Source organism: Choloepus didactylus, chromosome 15, assembly GCF_015220235.1.
Source record: "Choloepus didactylus isolate mChoDid1 chromosome 15, mChoDid1.pri, whole genome shotgun sequence".
Taxonomy (NCBI): Eukaryota; Metazoa; Chordata; class Mammalia; order Pilosa; family Megalonychidae; genus Choloepus; species Choloepus didactylus.
In genome coordinates this window covers 82,169,686-82,187,014 of record NC_051321.1, presented here as the reverse complement: position 1 = coordinate 82,187,014, position 17,329 = coordinate 82,169,686, and the positions used below count along the sequence as shown (strand labels likewise).

General features: G+C 55.3%; 1 pseudogene; it reads right to left on the bottom strand.

The window, feature by feature from the left end:
- Positions 1–1,601: 1,601 nt before the first annotated feature.
- LOC119510849 lies at positions 1,602–12,022 on the bottom strand (annotated as a pseudogene).
- Between the last annotated feature and the right edge of the window lie 5,307 nt (positions 12,023–17,329).

Below are 17,329 nucleotides of genomic sequence, written 5' to 3'. Positions count from 1 at the left end.
CAGAGGTTACATTCTATTGGACAAGCCTAACTAGCTGGCGCAAATTTGAAACATGCAGCCCGCCCAAATTGGACAAATTTAAAATACGTTTCCCGCACAAATTTGCAACATTAGGAACCGCTGTAACAAATCTGCACCGTGACTGTAATGGGTATGCCCAGGCATCTTTAGAGCCACTCTGAGCTACTTTGGTAACAAGTTATTAGGCTATTTTGAGAACCTCTATTCCGAGGATCCACCCTGCAACGATAGTAGATAGTGGGCGGATAAGCAGGGGGACTGACTGGATAGCGGGAGGATAAGCAGGGGGATTGACTGTGGATTACAGTTTGTCTTTTTAACGTTCTACCAATTCCTTAACTGCCCCACCCTGCTAGGCACACCTGTCCTGTGTGAAAGCTAAACTTAACCTCATTCTCACACCACCCATAGCCTAAGAGTTTTAGAAGAGGCTGGGAAGTGAAGACTATAACTGCCAAATTGGCACAGGACTGCGTGTTCCTTCCTCAGTCTTCCTTGGCGAGTGCAGACGGGTGTGTGCTCTGAAACAAACAGGCTCTCCACAGCCTTCTCGGTGGTTGCTGGATGAAAAGCCTATTGGCTGAGATGCTTCTCAAAAAACACCTATTGCCAGGTGCCTGCCCTGGATATCCTGACTCAGTAGATATGGGAGTGGGGCCAGGATACCTGTCTAAGGTGTGCCCAGGTGGCCCTTGTAACCAGGTGAGCTTCGGAAGCTGCTAAACTGGAAAGAAAGCCCACGAGCCCCTGCAGGCCCCTTCAAGCCAAGGAACTTGTCAGTCCCTACACTTGCCTTGGGGGTCACCCTTGGGAATGATGGGAGGAGGGCAGGCTTTGAGAATTAGATTAAGTTCAGCTTTCCCACAGGGTGGGGGCAGCTCAGGGGAATGGCAGCGGGTCAAGAAGCCAAGCTATAATCAGTGGCCGGTCCTCCTGTTTCTCTGCCCACTGTCCTTGCAAGGTGGAGACTGGGGGTGGGTGGGTTAGAGGTTCCTAAAATAGCATCATAAGTTGTTACCAAACTAGCTCAGACTGGCTGTGCAGTTAAAGAGCAAAAGAAAGAGGGGTGGACACTTGTTTCAAATGTTTCAAACTTGCACAGGAGACTTTTACAAATGTTTCCAATTTGGGCAGCTGCATGTTTCAAATTTGCCCGGGCTAGATACGCTTGTCAATACAATGTAACCTCTGAAGTATCCAACCACTGGAGAAACAGGGGAGCGACTTGCCAGTTAGGGAAAGGGAACAAATACTGCTGGGTCTATTGTTCTGTGTGCCAAATCCCCACATTTTGGTTGGGATCCTGTTCTTGCAAGATCGTGAATAAATTCATTGCTTCTCCATAATCGGGTGAAGGTTTATTCCTTGTTAGGAACAGTGCCAAGTGCCTGTTTCTCACAAGGTGGAGGGAGGAACCCCAGAGTGGCCCCTCCCTCTGGGTCAGAAAAACTGGCTGGAAACTCCTGAAAACTGGAGACAGAGACTGCAAAGATGGCTGTGACCCCGTCCCCCAGCTAAGGTGGACCAAGCCAGCCCTGGGGTCCCAGCTTCTTGGCCTTGGCTCCCATTCCTCCGAGCCTTCAGGGGTCACTGCCCACCAGGGTCAGCAGGGCATTATTGCAGTCACCGCTGGTGTCTCATTGTATGACTATGATGGTGGTGGTGATGGTGCTCCCTGGGTGGTCCCCTCCCCACTCCACCCCCATGGACCCAAGGGCTCCCGTTCCTGGTTTTCATATTAGGCTATTCATCTGCATCTCCTTTTGATTCTCTTGCCAACTGTGTGGGGAATTGATGATGTGGAGAATGAATCCCAGAGACAGTTCTGCTCTTGCCAGGAAGGCACATGGCTGCCCCCCTTCTCTGCCAGCTGCCCCAGGGCCCTTCCCCATGTGTGCCTGATGCCATGAAGTCCATTGCCTGCAGGGCTGACAGCGGGGTGCCCTGGGCCACCCCGGAGGAAGGGGCCTGGGCTCTGGGCCCAGGTGACCGAATGGCTGATGCACATCCCTTAGCCTCTCTGAGGCTGGTTTCCTGGCTTCTAACACCCTGCTGCTCATGACGTGTCCCTGCTGAGATGTGGGGAGGCCAGGAGAGGGGAGAGCCGGCCTTCCTGGCAGCTGGCTCACCGGGGCAAGCAATGTGGCCTCCCAGAAAGACCGAGGGGACAGGTCCAAGCACTGAGCCCTCTAGCACCCCTGCCCCAGCTGCTGGGCGGGTTCTGATGGGGTCCACACTCAGAGCCACCCAACTCACGTTTTACAGTGATTTCTCCAAGGCCACACAGGGAGTAAGGGGCAGGGCTGGGGAGAAGGTTCCATATTTTCTGTGCTCTGGAGCAGTTTGTGTCTTATGGGAATTATCTGTTCTTGACAGTTTTGTAAAATTTGCCCAGAAAGTCATTTGGACCTGATTGCTTCTTTTGGACAGGTTAACTACATTTTAAGTTCCCTTCCCTTTCCTTTCTTTCTTCCTGTCTTTCGCTCTCCTTTTTTCTTTCTTTCTTACTGTTTTAAAGACAATTTTTTTAATATTATAATTTTATTAGAGAACCATTCATTTTGTCTGCCTTTTCAAATTTATGGGAATAAAATTATACGTTGAGGTTTTACACATTTTCTATTCATTTCTGGTCAGGAGCTAGTCTTACCATTCCAAGTCATTTTTTTTTGCTTTGATGATATCTATGGAGAAGGTCAACTTATGAATTCTAACTGGATTTTCTTGAGTGACAAACATTAGGCAAAAATCTCCAGGGTGAGGTTTGTGAACCTCTGGATAGGGGCTGTTTATTGATTAGGCAATAACAAGCATGCTAAGGCTCTCTCTACCAGGAGTCTACTTGCTAGATAGGGCCCAGAGTGACCATTTTTACCCAACAGTGTGTTTGTCCTTCTGAAACCTGACTGTTGTTCTAACTGGAATGGTGGAAAGGAATAGAAATTTCTCCACTGCCACAAGTAGCCATCTGTTTGAAAGAATCTGCGACATCAGCTTAGACTGCATGTTGTAAAGTCATTTGGGCCTGGACATGGCGACAGGCCAGACTGGTTTGCGTCTAGCCCATTTGTTTCTTGACAAAGTCTGGCTGGATGCCCAAAACAAAACAAACAATAATCCCAGCCCTACCCCACCCCACTGCCCCAACCTGCAGACATCCTAAAGCAGCAGCGTCTTTTAAACAGTGTTGCAAGCTGCATGTTTCTTAGAAAACATAGTTCACAATAGAGGTTGGTAGGAGACCTCCAGACTTAGTAACAAATGAAGACTCAGGGATGTATTTCTCAGCATTTGACTTTCGGTTAATGAAACGGTCAAAGCCTCCACTGCATTAAAGGCCAATTGAACTATTTCTTCTGAAGTTACATTAGGGTGATAAACGCTCTGCATTTTGTAGGCTCAAGAATATTCACCAACTGGAATCTGGCTAGGCCATCTGTGGAGCCCATCTGAGTCACCCTCCTTAAAATGTTGCTGCCAGAACGACAAATCTGGAATTGAGTGGTGGGCTCAATTCCAGCCAAATAACTTACTCTCACTGTCTCATCAAATATGGTTCCTTCTGCAAGAGTTCACTGTGACATTGCCAAAGGGGCAACAGTCACCCTAATGCAAAGCCAGCTCCCCAGGGGTGACACAGTGGCCTCCCTGGTCTGGTCCCTGAGTGCTCCCACCCCCACTGCCCTCCAGCCACACCGAGCTACTTGCCTGTCCCTGACACCCCACATGACTACCCACGCCGGGGTGCTGCACACTGGACGGGGCACACAGGCCACCCCTGATATGGTTGGAGCCTGCAGGGGTCCTGGCCGTGGGAATTGCGGCCCCCAGCTTACCGCAATCATGCTGCTGAGGGTCTTCCTGTACATCTTCTTGAACTGACTCTTGATAAGATTTCAGTCAATCTCGCTCCTTGAAACGATGTTTCTTATCAGCTTTCTGTCCCGCGTCCCTGCACCCTGGAGACGAGACAGCAGCAATAAAAGGGTGCCTCTGTCCTTCTTGGTCCATCTTTTGGGGTGATAGTTGGATCTGCTGGCGGGGCTTTGGGGAGTCCTGGGAGGGACTGGGTGTGCAGGAGAGGGCTTCGGTGTCAGAGGGGTATGCACACCCAGAGATGCGTTAGCGGCTTTGGGTTTCCACCCCTTAAGCTCATCTCACTCACTGCTCACATCTCTTTCCTTACGGGAAGCCATATGACCCAAAGTGCAGTGTTTGGTTGGTTTGTCACATCAGCCTCAAGGATCAAGGCATAAAAATGCTCACTGCTTGGGAATAACACTCCTTCCTAGAGTAGCCACGGAACCAGAGTCAGCTAAAGGGGCCATGTCGCAGGCAGGCTGCCTGCTGAGTTTCATTCCTGACCCGCCTGGCCTCGCCCAGTGTCAGGTAAGGGAATCCCAAGCCCCCTCTCAGTTCCAGCCAGGTGTGCCAGCAGCTTGGGCTTTCTGCCCAGATCTTCCTTCAGATGGTGTCAGCCACCTCAAATCAGAGAAAGAGGGAACTGGCTGTAGTCTCAGGGAATGAACTTGACCATCTATCTTCCCATTTGGTTCCAGACACTAAGATCTGCACCTGCACCTGATATAAGCAGCTTGGGCATCTGCTTTTGCTCTAAGTGCACCTTTTCGACACCAGCCATCTCACGCTGCCCCCCTGGTGAGTGCAGATAACCAGGCTGCTGTGGGTGAAATCTCCCTCCAGACCTGAATTTGCTACAGTAGCTTTCTGTGATGTCCAGCAGCAAAGCCAGCTTTCCCAAGGATGCCAGTGGTGCAATGGAAAGGGTAAAGGGGCTCAGATTGTGGTTCCGCCACCTGCCAGCTGTGTGACCTTGAACCCAAGCCCTGGTTTCACCATCTCTGGGATGGAAATTGCAACATGGATCTTGCAGGATTGTTGCAAAATCCAATATAATGCACACCCGTGAACGTGCCCGCTCAGTCAGCCCTCCTGAGATGCGGCTTCCCTTCCCCAGACTCAGCTGCCCCTCTGAGAACCAGAACTTCTAATCCCAAGAGTTTGGGATAAGACAATGACCCAATTTCAGTGGCTAAGAGATTTCAAACAGTCGAGAGGCTATTCTGGTGATTACTCTTATGTAAGCTTCAGCCGGATATTACAAAATGCCATGGTATGTCAAGGCCCAACCAACAGTATTCCTGAAAACCCTAAAGAAAACCCTGGGCTCTGTCTGAGACTCTATAAAAGTTTTGCTTATTTAGTTTATTTTCCAGAAACTTAAAACCTCCAGATTGTTCCTATGCCAGATAAGTCCTGAAACTTAGAGGTACTGGTCTCTCCCAGAACATCCACCAGTTACATTCCCCTACCCCATTATGTCGACACCACTTTTCAACATGACAAAGTTAGAATGGCCATAGTCTAAATATTCCTGAAGATTGAGAGAATGATGAAATGAGGAGGAGTTGTAACAGAGAGGTTCGGATTCAACAAATGATTATGACTACTAAATCATTATGTAGTTATTTCTTTTTAGTTTCTAGAGTATTAGAACAGCCAAAAGGAAATACCTGAAACCGCGGAACTATAACCCATACTGTGCTTTGACATTCCCTTTACAACTACCCGTTAAACTGTATTTTGAAATTTATCACTTTGCTATATATATGTTATATTTATATTTCACAATAAAAAATGTTTAAAAAAAAAAAAAAGAGAGAGAGGACCCAAGGGTTGAAGATGGTGTTGGCTCTGAGCTCCTGGCTTTGTAGTTGGTGCCTCGTAGGCTGCTTGTAAGGGGAGCAGAAGGAAGAAGGAAGAGGACGGAAAGGAACAGTTACCTTCAAGGCATAGTGGAGCCGCTCCGCGAAGTAGCTGTGCAGGTTCCGCGTGCATTTCACTGGCAAACAGAAGGTTCTGTTAAGGGCTGGAGATGGTGGGTGGCAGCGTGTTCGATTATTCATTTGTGTCTTGTCTTGGCCCTTAGGGACTAGCTTGTGCAACGCTTGCCATATTTACCCGTGCCCTGCCTAGTTGCACAAGTGGGCAGGTGTCTCCACTGGGGTGGGACAAGGAAGGAGGCCGGGCAGGTGGAGGGTGAGACGTGACGTGCACATGGCCTGCAGGGATTGTCTAGAGACCACCAGCTCTGGCTGCCAGCAGATGGCTGGAGTCCAGGGTCTTTCCCCCAGGTTCAGCTCCACCAGGAATGCAGCCACTCAGCTCCAGCCAGTGATGGTGGCCATTGGCCTCCGAGTGCTGTGTCACATGGGTTGGCCCCAAAGATGGCAGGCCCCATGCATGCTGAATCCCCCCAGATAAGGGGGCTCAGCCCAGAGGACCATGGGGCCCAGAGTGCAGGTCCCAGGCTCACTGCTAGGGGTGCCACTTGGGGTGCCTTGGCCCCCCAGTCGGGAAGGATGGGAGGCAGGCTTGTGTGCAAATCCAGCCTTGATGCAGCCAGGTGGCTTCGGGTTGCCTGATCTCCCTGACTTGCACGTCCCTCATCTGTGCGAGTGATGCCCCAGGAGAGATGGCTCTGATGAGGCCAGCACAGAGGGCCCTGTGTGCCCTCTTCTTTCCCTGCCAGAGAATGTTATTCAGGGGGTTGTCAAAACGGGGCCTGGGCTGACTTTGGAAGCTGAGATTGGAGCTGGGTTATGTTTAGATGCCCCAGCGTCAGTGGGATTTTATCACAGTGTCAAAGCCAACAAGGGTGTCAGATGTCTCAGTAGATCCCGGAGGAATGGGGACAGAGCTCTGGGCTTGGTGGGTGGCTCTGCACAGCATGGAACAGTCGGGGGTAGAGGCCAGACCCCCAGTGCAAGGAGAACCCCGGTGCAAGGAGTCCTGATAGCAGCACCCTCTTGTGGGAGGAGAAGAGGGGTCCCTTCTGAGATTCAGTTTACCCTCTGCACTGATTTTCCTAACTGTGATCTTAGCTCTGGACCCTAAATATGTCCTGGAAGGGTCCTCCAAACTGGACCTGACCTTGTATTTTGGGACTGGTTTGCAAGGCTCCCCAGCCTCAGACCATCAGTCACTGAGTTTGGACTCAAACCACACATGATCAGTTCTTCAATCTGCAACTAAGGCTGGGACCAGGGACCAGGGACCAGGCCCCAGGCTGAGGCCCGGAAAATTGCCTTTCCCTGGGGCTTCACCACCACAACCAAGAAAACTCACCATGGGGATGCCCAAATGAGCCCAGGGCCCAGATACAGTGGTGCACACACATGCACACACATGTACACATCCACGGGCACACATGCACCCACCTGCACACATTCACACAATCGCAGAGCACTGGGGAAAGGATGATCCCTGGTGGGACCCAGCACACTGAAAACCCTGGGGGGGGGGGGGAAGAGCAGAAGACATCTGGGGTCCTGAAGGTACCCGGGGGTCAAGAGCTTGTTGCAGCCTCCCTGGGCCTGGCTGTTTGGTGCAGCCCCACGGCCTGCAGGTACACGTGAGTCTGTGCACCCGGGCTCTGCTCGCTCACCGACAGTCAGCACGGCCTCCTCCAGCGAGCCGTGGGTCTCGCTCCTGATACTGTCCTCGATGCTCTTGTTGGCGATTTTCTCGTATTCCTCAAACACTGAGGAGAGAGGGCCGCAATCAGGGCACAAGCAGCCACACGTGGAGCTCTCCCTGCAACTTGGTTCAGATCCTGCCAGGAGACGTGCCACCCCCACCTCTCACCTCCACGGCTGGATCCTGGAGACTTCACCCTGGACATCTGTCCCCTGTGGGAGGGCCCTGCAGCAGGTGCTGGCATGGCCCCGCCCCCAGCCTCGGCCTGGCCCCGCCCCTCCCGCCTCTTCCTCGGACCCTTCCTGAAGTCCCCCCGTACCCGCATCAGGTGGGTGGCACTCCGCGTGGTCAGGATGGTGATGAATTTCATCTCCTCGGTTCCATGGATCTTCTCCCCGGCCGCGTACAGATCCTGCACACACACAGAGAACAGGTGAGGGAGGGAAAGGGGGGTGGGCTCGAACCCCAGTGGGACCGAGTCGCAGGGCTGGGTGGGGGGACAGCCGCACCCCTCTCCTGCATGGGGCTCACGGCCGCCTGAGCTCCTCTCTCCAGCGGCTCTGCCGGTTGGAAACCTTTTCTTGATCCAGGGCCAGGAGGTACCCTAGAGTCCCCCGGGGGCTTTGCTCACTCTCCTGCAGCACTGAGTAGCCAAAGCGCTGCCACCTAGATGTGCAGATCTGTGCACACGCCCTGTCCCCCGAGGCCCAGCTGCCCCAGCTCTCTGGACCCGCCCTCTGGGATGGCCCTCCAGTGCCTCTCCGACCCTTGTAACTTTCATTCCTCCTCAAATAGCAGAGGGCCAAGGCCCCTGGGGAGCTGCGTGGGCCCAGGCCAATGTCAGAGGCAGGCCTGGGGTAGGGGGCCAGGTGTGGCTTCCAGGCGTCGGCCCTGGGTCCTGGGTGGAGGGCTGGGGTGCCAAGGAGGTGCAGCCTCACCTAGGCGTCGTGGAGGCCCAGGGCTGGGTCCACAAAGCTGCTGATGTCATCCCAGCTGCCCTGGGGACAAGGGGGGTGCTCTGTAAGACAGTGGGCAGACCGGCCAGGCAGGGGACAGGGGGATGGGGCATGCTCTCAGAGTGGGGTCTCTGGCTACCCGGCTATGGTACCCCAGCAAGTCAGGCATCTTCTCCCAGCTTCTTTTTCTCATCCATGAAATGGGAGTTGAGGAGCTGCCCCGGAGGGAGTCAGGGGAGCAGCGAAATGAGGGGAGTGAAGTCCTGGCATGGCCTGTCATGGGGGACCCGCACAGTGAAGGGGCTTCCCTCTCCCCTCCCCGGGGCACCCTCCTCCCCTTCCAGGGCTCCTTCCTCCCCCTTCCATAACACCCTCCTCCCCCTTTCAGGGCTCCTTGCTGTGGGGCTCTGCAGTCAGGACCGTCCACCATGCTGAGACGCACACAGTGAGCCTGGGCCCCACCCAGCTCAAGAGCTGATCCCCGGGGTCCCCAGGAGCTGGGCCGTGCTACCTGCAGGAGGCACACCAGGATCCTCTCCAGGTAGCCTCTCGTGTCTGCTTGGATGTCTTCCTCTAGTGTGGACCCAAAGTCTGCAGGCGGGACAGGACCGTGAGGCAGGCAGACCCAGGGCCTTCCCGGGCTGCTCTTCTCCTCCTAAACCGTTTCCCACCCTTCTCTGGATGACGGCCTTCCAGGGAGCAGGTCTTTGGCATGGGGGTGGATGCTGAGCCCCCGTGTCTAAAAGGCTCCACCACCTGCTGGGCCTTCAGACCGAGGAACTGATGCAGACCCCCAACCAAGTTCAAAGATGGGCCAAGCCAGGGGCAGTCGACTCAGGCTCATGTCATCACACTTTGGCGGTACAGCCTGCAGACCCCTCCCGAGAACCGGCTGGGGGCCTGCACCCCACCACGAGAAGGCCCTGGCAGGTGTCGCTGCGGTCCCTTGCGGCAGCCTGTGCCCAGCTCATGGCGGTCAACTCTGCGTGATCTTCCATGTCAGAGTTATTGGACGTGTGCCTCTCTCCCAGCAGCCAGTGAGCTTGGGGACTCAGGGATCAAGAGGAGTCACGTCCTATCCAGCATTAGGCTCAGACTTGGCTATACAGAAGATGCCCAAGACTATGCATGGAAAAGCCCAGAAAGGATCCCTTCCACTGTGTTCTCTTGGCCCCTGCCAGGCTGCCACAGCTCTGGCCATCAGCAACGGAGCCTTCGGATCAGGCCTCCACCACCCCTTTGCAGGCCACCTACCCTCCTCATACGCCTTCATTATCTCCTGAAGCTGGCTCTTGGTCCGAGAGGCCAGGATTTCAATGATGACGCCCTCTTTGGTTCCTAAGCCCTGTGGGCAGAACACTCTGCTTGCTGGAGACCCCTGCCCGTGCTCCCCTGCTCTGCCCACCCCTCCCTCTTCAGGACAGCCGAGGCTTAGACAGAACGCACTCACTGGGGGAGGTTACAGGTGATCACATGCGGATTTTTGCATGATGGACACCGAGGCACAGTATTGGGCTGGGGCGCCGGTGTGGGGGCAAGGAGTGGCTCTCGGACACGTCCCCTCACTTTTCTGAGCCTAACCATCCTCCTCTGTAGATACGAATCCCCCTGCCATATTAAAGGCAGCATAGGCCAAGTGCCCGGTGCCTTCCACACACTTTGCCTTCCTCCTAATCCTTGCTGCAAAGTATGACGGAGAGGCAGGAGGGGCAGGGAAATCGAGTGACGTGCCCAGCATCTCCCAGGTTGGGCTCTAATTCCACCTGGTCTACTGCGCCTGAGAAATACTGGTTGGGCTCCACCACCGACCTGCCACAGCGGAGATGGGTCATCTGGGGTGCAGCAGGCTGCAAGCTCCCTGGGCTCAGCCGAGAGCTGCCCAGCGTGCAAGAGGAGCTCAGGACTCCAAGGGCCAGGCTTCTTGGGAAGCAAGGGACCCCCGGCACCCCTCTCCATTGAGTCCTTGTGAGTGTTTCTGCCCCTTGCCAATCCACTCCAGCCCCTAGCCCTTCCCTCCCCTTGGTCACCTTTGCCCACCTGCCCTGCCCATCATCCCCCCAGAGGCCCCCCCATCATGCCCTACCCTCCCTCCAGCCTCTCACTTCCATGGCATCATGCATTTCCTTGGCTTCGTATCTGTATGGCGGGTACATGAGGGCCACCATGAGTCTCTCGAAATTGCCACTCAGCTCTGACTTCAAGTTCTCGGTGAGGTCCTAATGCAGGAGCAAAGACAGACGATGACCTGCAGGCTGGGCCAACTTGGTGCAGGCAGCAGCGTGGTGGGTGGCCAAGGGGATCTGGCTGGATGCCCACGCAGGTTCTGCCATGGGTTGGCTGGGTTTTATGGGGTCTATTTCTCTCTAAGCATCGATAGCCTTAGCTGTTAAATAGGGATGACGGCCTTCCTATTTCATACTATGGTGTAGAAGACTGACTGGGAGTTGTGCCACCAGAGACTTAGCACTCAGCATGGTGCCGACCCAGCATCTGCACTCAGTGTTCCTGTCACTCACCAGGCTGCAAGCTCTAAGGCCGGCACCACACCTGGGTGGCTCTCCATGAAAAGCCCTCACAGAGCCCACGGGTGCTCAGTAAATGAGTGATTGTCTCCTTCTAAGAGTACCCACCTATTTCTACATGGAGCCACAGTGCCACTCTGGCTGATCTGCACAGGGCTTGGTCAGACCTGGATTTAAATCTCAACCTTGTGGCTTCCAAGCTCTGGATCCTTAGGAGAGTTATATAACCTCTCTGGCATCACTCTCCCCAAAAGATGAATGCAGAGAACCATGCATTCATAGTAAAAAATTGTTAAAAATGCATACTGGTTTCTCCAACTGAATGCTTGGGCTTTGTCACTGACCACCCTGCGTTGACTCTCCAAAGGATGCTTTGAGCTGAAGGAGACTCCCAGAAACTGGGGTTGGGGAAGCACTGAAAGAGAGAGAGAAGGTTGGAAGGAAAGGGAGGTCAGACTGCAGACAGCTGGGACCCTTGGAGTGGTAAATAAGGTTGTTGGACAAAGCATGGCAGTTGCATTTGAATTCCAGACAAACAAGGAATAATTTTGTGGCATAAGTATGTCCCATGCTGTTTGGGACATATTTATACCATATTTTTGTTGTTGTTGTTTATCTGAAATTCAAATTTAACTGGACATCTTGTGTTTTTATTTGCTGAATCTGGCAACCCCCTCATGAAGCTTCTGAGTGGTGGAGGGACGAGGTGAGAGCTGTGTTTCCAGTGGGGTGGCCTCTAGGGAAGGGCCTTATCCAGTAAGAGCTGCCTGCCAGGCTGTCTCTGGACGCAAGCAACGCCCCCACCCCCCACTCCCCCAATACCCCTCCCCATCACGACTCCCCCTTTACCTTGCCGAACTGAGCCTTGAAGGACTTAGCGATCTGCTGCCGCTGCGCGTTGCTTCTCTTGGTGAGGACGTCAATGACGGCCTGCTCGTTGGTGCCTGTGGGGGTGTCCGGCATGAACCCCAAGCCCCTGCACTGAGAAGGGTTGATGACTGCGGGGAGGAAGGGTGGCTGCCTCATGGCCAGGCAGTGTGGAAACACCTCCTGGATCGCTCCAAATGCTGATGACTTTCATGGTGCAGACAAGACACTCGGACAGACCCGCTGTCTCTCTCCATCCCCACCTCCCACTGTGCGATGTTGGGGTGCGGCCAGGCCCAGCCTTGGGGTGACAGAATCTGAGAAACACAGGGTTTTCTGCACATGCCACCCATCCCTGGGCCTCTAGACTGGACAAATGGGGCTCCTGGCCTGGCCTTCCTAGTTGGTGGCTGCAGGGCCCGGTGGGAGAAGGTCGGGACTGAGCCCTGCCACTCTCAGCCTGTGTGGCCTTAGGCAAGAAGTGTCAGCTCCCTGAGCCTCAGTTTTGGCATCTGTGAAACAGACATGATAGTAAAGATTTCCCAGGAAGCAGAGGGCATGAAACGCCTTGTAGGGTGGTTCTCGCTCATGGCCCCATGTACCATGCAGAGTCAGCCAGGGGCCCACCCTGCCTGGGGTGGGAACACCACTTGCTGTGGGACCCTTGGGGGCTTTCTGGGCCAGACTCCCCCAATCCTCCTACCAGCCAGCTTCTTGCTGGAACAGAGAAAAGCCAGGGGAGCACCAGGCAGATGCTGGAGAGTCGAGGGGGGCCACTGCACAGGTAGCCAGCAACGGGCAGGATGGAGCCTTCATGGCTGGGTGTTCCCAGGCCCCAGCCCAGCCCTATAGACCCCCCATCTCTGGTGTGCCGGGTGCTGGGCCAGGCACTGACAGGCGTCAGCCCATCCAAACTTCACAGCCGCCCTTCGGTGCTGCGTTCTTGGGGCCATTTCAGGGTGAGACATCTGAGCCAGAGAGTCAAATGTCACATGTACAAGGACACAGCAGAAGGGACCTCCACATCCAGGAAGTCACAACCGTCCTCCCCCTCTCTGGTCTTGGGGGTCATGGGGGGTGCTGTGTGCAGACCACTGCTGTGGACGCTGGGGCCCGTGTGACTCTTTCGGGGCTGGGATCAGTCTCAGGGTGCAGTGGGGAGACCCCGCCCTTCCTGGCTGCCCCCTGGCAGCCCCTGGCCGCGGATACCCACTCACCTATGCCTTTCATGGTGTTGTAGAGGGTCTCCGCATCAGGGTCTGGGTTGAAATGGGAGCTCCCCTTCACCGTGACACCCTCCTGTTCAACCTGCTAGAGAGCCCAGACCCATCAAAGCAGGAAGGGGTGGGGAGGACAACTCCGGCACCAGGACAGGTGGCCCTGCAGGGTGGCTGAGCCCTCCAGGCCCACCGGCTCCTGCTGGCTTGGGTTGCCCCTGCCTGCCATCGCGGGAGAGGAGCGGCCCCAGGAGTCCCTCCTGGCCCAGCCCCGGCCCTTGGATACGATGATGTCCCAGCGGGTGTGTGTTGAGGCAGGGGCGCCTCTGTCTGCTTCGCGCTGAGTTGCCATATGGGCCTGTCACGTTGGGGCTACGGGCACCTGTGGGCTGGAGGCCCACGCGCTAAATGAGCCACCATGGGCCAAGGGGAGGCTGGACCTGCCAGCTGGCCCTGGGCAGTGGAATCCCAGTGTCTCGCTCTTGAGGGGAGGGTGAGCCGTGCTTTGGACATAGCACTGAGGGCACTGAGTTCCCCACCACACCTGAGAGACTGAGAGTTTACAGGGATTAGCAGCCTCAGGAGAAAGGGCTGGGGCAGGGAGCGTGGTGGCTCTGGGGTGTATTGGTCAGAGACAGAACTGGCAGGAGACATATTAAGACATTTGTGGCAAGGGATGGACTTATGCGACTATGGGGCTGGCTGTCAGGGAGGGTGTGAGCTGAAGCTGCAGAATTCCTTCTTCTGGGAACTCTGGGATCTGACCCCCTGGGGTAGGGGGTCAGGCCACTGAGAGAAGTCGAGGCAGAAACTGCTGGTCCATGCATGGTCTTGGGGTCTCAGAGCTGAGGTCTCGGCCCATCTGGAAGCTGGGACTGGGCAGGACAGAAGTGAGGCGGCCCTTCCCTCCCTGCTCTGGTGTCTCGGCTCCGTCCACGAGTGCCCCTCGGCAGGAAGGACCCGGCTCTCCCCTCCAGGCACTGGGGCCCCCGTTTCGCTGTCCAAGGCCAGTGTTTTTGTGCTGCAGCTTTGGCTGGTTCACTGGGCAGGTGTGGACTCCCTAGAAAGTTGAGCTCTTCTCATCCATCCAATGAAAGGGCTGGAGCAAGGGCCAGAGAGTCACCTGGGGAGGGGGCTTGGGGGGGCAGCTCTGTGGCCTCCCACCAGGCAGAGACTGAGCTTCGGGGAGCGACGCGTCCAGATCACAGGGAACCCTAGTCCAGCTTGGGACCCCGCAAGCCGGGCGTTTCCACTCTTAATCCACTTATTCCACAGCCCAGTACTGAGCACTAAGTATCACAGACACACAGACGCAGACAGACATACACCCGGCTACATCTAATCATCGATCCTGTTTGAATCAGATCCTGTTAGCTTAGGAATTGACTGATGTGGCCTCATGATGAAGGGGAAGCCAGGCCAGGGAGGGTCTTCCGGAAGGGAAAGTTGCTGACAAGGTACCATTTTCTCAAGCATCTGACAGAGGCTGGGGTGAGGGGGAATCCATGTGACGGGTTTGGGGGCAGAAAGACAGGACTTCCGGATTTCTGGGTAAGTGAGCCCGAGCCAGTGTGAGATGGAAGGAAAGCCTGTGAAGCTGGGCCTCCTGGAGCCACCGTGGGGATCGGGTCAGGGGTGGGCCCAGCACCTGGCCACAGCAGGTGCTCGCTAAGCGGCCCCCCAGCACCCCGCCATGGCTGCAGGACTGCCCGTGTCTCATAAGACTCGGCACCCCCCGTGTCATGGGCCCCCCAACCTGTAGAGTTTCATGGCCTGGTGAGGTGGCCCGTGTCTGGCTGTCTGTGGCCCTGTGCAAACCCAAGGACAATAATCAGGGGAACAGAAGTGAATACAAGTGGCTCTCTGGGCACAGCAGAGGCTGTGGCTGGTGGCCGGGACTCTTGGCACTCACCGTCCTCGCTCCCTCCCTGGAGGAGACTGGGGTGCCAGGCTGCTCCAGGGTGAGGACAGCCAGGCCTGATGAAGACAGATGAGCCCCTCCTTGGGGCTGGGGTGATGGCGAGCTGAACGGGGGGGGGGGTGTGTGCAGATTTCATCAGGACTCAGCTCTCCCACCAGAGCCAGGTAATTGGCAGCAGGTGCTAAGTGCAATTTTAATAAAATACTGTGTAATGAGGACAGCAACCAGGATGTTACAAGCTCTCTGTCCAAGTTTTCAACAGGAATTTGAAGGCAACGTGGAAGGCTGAGAGATTTGATTTAATTATTTGTTTCCCTTCAAAAACAAGTAAAAGGAGTGCTTTTTTAAAAAGTTATTTATTTCCTCTTTTGCTATTTAAAAATAAGACTGAAAAACAACAAATATGTCTGCTAGAGATAATAATGATGAAACACAAGGGACGCTGGCTGTGCCCTGCTGTCATTGACCCACTCAGCTCTGGGGTCCTTTGGATATTATTCACACCATCTTTCTGTGCACCCCTTCCTCTCCCAGTCCATCACCACTCATCACCTCTCATCCAGGCCAGAGAAGCATGTGGCTAAAATGCATATGGCGCCACTCGCCACTCTTGTAGCCTTGGAGGCCCAGGCTGGAGGGCTCCGTGTGGTCTCCTGACTTGGCCCTAGCTTGGATCCAGACTGACCTCTCACCCCCGCTGGCCCCCCTTTGGAACTGCCATCATGCTGAGCCACTGGGACCCCTCAAACCTGCAGCCTCCCAGTCTTAGTGTCATCTGTTCCCCAGCCCGGAACGTTCTCCCTCCCTCCTTCAACTGCCAGTGCTCAAGAGAGCTGCGGGAGCCTGCCACCATCTGCAGCATCATGCCTACCACGGGCTGTTGCCATGGAGACAGGTCTGCCTCTCGTCACCGCTGGACTCTGCGGGGTCAAGGTCAAGAACCTCAAGTGCAGGGGTCAGGTGGTTATTTGATTGCCCTGAGGGTAAAATCTCGCAGAGATGAGCCATCCTGGGGCCACGTGCTTCCACTCACCACGCAGCACATTCACTTCTCAGCCATCTGAGTGGTGCTGGCCTGGCCTGTGCCCACCCCTCTTCATCCTCAAAAGAGTCACAGGATGCCCCTCCTCCCAGTTTGCTGTTCTGTTTAATAAAAAGACCCCCCAGAACAGAAACCATAATGGAGAGGCAGACAAGTGGAAAGGAAATGAAGTCTGAGCCCCTCACCATCGGCATCCGGGGCAGGTGGTCTGGAGGTTCCCCCTGCAGGGAGGTGATGTGCAGGGGGGACAGGTCAAGACCGGCCCGCCCCGCTGGCTGACACAGAGAGCAGAGCGGCAGAATCACCACATCTCAGGGCCCAGGGGCTTCTGGGGCCATCAGAAGAAGGCTGCTTCTGCATTATCCCCAAAGCTGGAATCCAGCAGCCCTCCCCAGGGTTCTGGGACTGAGCACCAGCTCCAGCCGAGGTCAGGAGGCATTTTCTAAGCCCTTGGAGACTCCCTCCCTGCCTCTCTCTTAGGGAGCCCTGGAGAAACTCACACTAACGGTGCCCTTGAAACAAACACCTTTGCTCCCTGGACACTTCCCCTGGGGCAGAACACCTCAAGGCCTCCCACCTCATTCAGAGGAGGTGGGGGCAGACCCCTCTCCCTCCAGATCAGCCTCCTCAGGGCATTGCCAGGGCAGGACTCCTGCTCAACAACCATCCGCATGGTCTGTGCAGTGATGAGGAGTTGGCACGCTGTACCCCGATCACAGAGGGAGATCTGGGGTGCACTTGGGCAGCCACATCCCACTGAAACGCACACTGAGCTTGCCTTCCCGTCTTGCACACAACCGTGACAGACACTTTGCACACCGTGTCCCCGACCCCTAAAATCACTGTACTCAGCCCATCCCGGGGCTCTCCCCCACTCTCAGACAACCTCCACCCCCACCCCCACCCCGGCACTGCCATATCCCCACTATCTCTCTCCAGCCTCGTCTCTCCTGGCACCAGAACTGTGTTTCAATCTGAAAGCTCAATGGGCAGCTCAAACTCACCATGTCCCAAACTGAGCTCACAGTGGAAGCCTCCAAATGTGCTCGTCCGCTGTTCCCTGCTCCAAGGAATGACATCACCCATGCACCCCATCCACAGGCCAGAAATCTGGGAGTCATTTTGGACATCTTGCACCACCCACCCCAACATGCACACACGTTCACCCATCAGTTAGCATTGTGGGTTCCATCTGCCCCAAATGACTCATATCCAGCCCCCACCCCCCACTCCACCCTAACCCCACCTGCCCACTGTCATTTCCCTGATCTCTGCCTCGTTGA